Source organism: Rutidosis leptorrhynchoides, chromosome 10 (genome assembly GCF_046630445.1).
Source record: "Rutidosis leptorrhynchoides isolate AG116_Rl617_1_P2 chromosome 10, CSIRO_AGI_Rlap_v1, whole genome shotgun sequence".
NCBI classification, from domain to species: Eukaryota; Viridiplantae; Streptophyta; class Magnoliopsida; order Asterales; family Asteraceae; genus Rutidosis; species Rutidosis leptorrhynchoides.
In genome coordinates, this window is record NC_092342.1 from 157077317 (window position 1) to 157080281 (window position 2965).

The 2965-nt window shown below is 33.3% G+C and overlaps 1 non-coding gene across 1 annotated transcript; it reads right to left on the bottom strand.

Annotated features, from left to right (window-relative positions):
• Nucleotides 1-1766: 1766 nt before the first annotated feature.
• LOC139874061 (small nucleolar RNA R71) lies at nt 1767-1873 on the bottom strand. The gene has a single exon (XR_011767763.1). It is a non-coding gene; the product is annotated as a small nucleolar RNA R71 (small nucleolar RNA).
• Between the last annotated feature and the right edge of the window lie 1092 nt (nt 1874-2965).

Here is a 2965-nt window from a genome sequence, read left to right on the forward strand (position 1 = left end):
AGAAAAACAAAAAAAAATAATAATAAAATTATTCGGCCTAGTACTGTAGCAGCCCAACACTGAACCGGATCCAAAGCCCATGCGATCGCATGGCTCCATAACAGAAAACTCATGCGATCGCATGAGTTGACTGGACAGGTCTGAAACCTCAGACGATCAGATTAGGGTTAGGTTTTAAATAATTAGTATTATTAATTAATTAATTAATTAATTAATTAGGGTTAGTGTATTTTAATATTTAGTTTAGTTTTAGTTTATTTTGTATATTTAAGTTTTAATTAGATTTATTAGTTTTAAAATTAATACTTTTATAAAATAAATAATATAAAAATAATATTTTTATAAAAATTGTACTTTTTACAACTTTAAGTTTTATTTTTATATTTTGTATCTTTTTATTTATTTTAGTGTAATTTTTGTATTTTTCGCTCGTAATTAGTTTAAAGATATAGTTTTTGCCATAGTTATTTTTATTTCTAGATTTTTAGGCTTTGCCGTAAAATCTCTTGAATGCTTTTTCTTTAGACTAAGATTTAAGTGCTTTAGAATTTTGCGACGCCATTTTTATATTTTAGTACCTTTTTAAGTTATTGCCGTTTTGGGATATAGTTTTCTTTTAAGCTTTAATATTTTTAGACGCAACTTTTAATTCTTAGTTTTTAGACTTTTAAGTTTCGACGCGCTACTTTCTTATTTTTATTTTTCGACGCCTTTTATTTTTCGACATTTTTCGACGCGCAATCTTTTTCTTTCTTATTTATCGACACTCTAGTTTATAGGACATAGATTTTTTTTCTATTTCTTCTCTAAAATTTCAAAACGAAAAATTATTTTAAGTGGTTAAATTGATAGACATCCATTTTCTGGTTCGTAGTAATAGTTGGATTTGTACGTGGACCGGGTTATTGGAGCCAAACAGTACTCAATTATATTGAGACCAAACGAATCCTGCCCCTTTGCTGCATCTTTTGGCTATTTGAAACGTGGGCAAAATCAGAAAAGTCTATTAATTTGATAACTTATATAATTTTTCTTATTTTTATAACTAATAGGATATTCAGTGAATGCACCGAGCAAAACGTTCACCACCTTTTGTACGTTCACCACCTGTAACTCGATCAAGACATCTAGCAAATATTGTCGCCGTTGATTTTTCTTTAGAATCGTCATCCAATCGACCAAGTACTCCAATTTAAATTTCCGATAATCCATTTTTTGAACCCTACCTCACAATTGAGAACCCGGAGGATATTCAGGGACAATTCAGAGATCCTGAACCACTAATCTTTCCTCCGGAACCACCAATCATTCAAACGAAGATTGTTGAGGAACCAACCATTAAATTAGAATCCCATAGTGATTCAGATTCAACAAATTCAATCATGGAGAATCTGTAACCTCAAAGTATGGAAGACCGAATGAGAGCTAAACGCACTGGCCAAGGTCATGCAATTACTCAACCTGACATTAATGCGCCAGATTATGAAATCAAAGGACAAATTCTACACATGGTAACTAATAAATGCCAATTTAGTGGTGCGTCGAAGGAAGATCCAAATGAACATCTTCATACCTTTAACAGGATTTGTACTCTATTTAAAATCCGAGAAGTGGAGGATGAACAGATATATCTCATGTTATTTCCCTGGACTTTGAAGGGAGAAGCCAAAGATTGGTTAGAATCGTTACCTGAAGGGGCGATTGATACATGGGACGTTTTAGTTGAAAAATTTCTTAAACAATTCTTTCCGGCATCTAAAGCCGTGAGACTTCAAGGAGAAATTGTTACGTTCACACAAAAGCCAAATGAAACTCTATATGAAGCATGGACAAGATTTGGAAAATTATTGAGAGGATGTCCGCAACATGGTTTAGACACCTGTCAAATAGTACAAATATTCTACCAAGGATGCGACATTACTACACGAAAAGACATCGATATAGCAGCTGGTGGTTTCATTATGAAGAAAACAGCAACTGATGCTTACAAAATTATTGATAACACTGCTTCCCACTCACATGAGTGGCATCAAGAAAAAGATATCTTTAGATCATCTAAAGCAGCTAGAGCCAATTCTAGCCATGACTTAGATTCCATTTCTGCAAAGATAGATGCTGTCGAGAGACGAATGAAAAAGATGACTAAAGATATTCACTCAATACGAATTAGTTGTGAACAGTGTGGAGGACCACATTTGACAAAAGATTGTCTCGGTATTGAACTAACAATGGAACAAAGAGAGAATGTTTCATACATAAACCAAAGGCCTGGAAATAATTATCAGAATAATTATCAACCGCCAAGACCAATCTACAATCAAAACCAGAATTATAACCGAAATGTTCCATACAACAACCAACAAGGTCCTAGTAATCAACAAGTATCCAATAATACTTACAATCAGCAAAGACATATTTTTCAAAACAAACCACCACAAACCGATGATAAAAAGCCAAATTTAGAAGATATGATGTCGAAGCTAGTTGAATCTCAAACACAGTTTTTTCACATCTCAGAAACAAACCAATGAACAAAATGCTCAAGCATTTAGAAATCAACAAGAAGTGGTACAAGAAGTAACAAGAAGTAACTAACCTAGCAAGGTTAATAGGTGAAAGAAAACCGGGAAGTCTACCTAGTGATACAAATGCTAACCCCCGGAATGAAACAGCTAAAGCCATTACCACAAGAAGTGGTATTACACTTAAATCACCTGAAATGCCTGTAATTTCTGATGAAGCTATTCCTACTCCACAAGAACCACAATCTGATCAAGATAAGGTAAAAAGAACTAGTAGTTGAAAAGGTTAATGAAGATAACACAGTTAAGGCTAAACCTTATATTAAACCATACCAACCACCACTTCCTTACCCAAGTAAAATGAGAAAAGAGAGACTTGAAGCCGAGCAATCCAAATTCTTGGATATGTTTAAACAGATAAATTTCAATCTTTCTTTCATTGA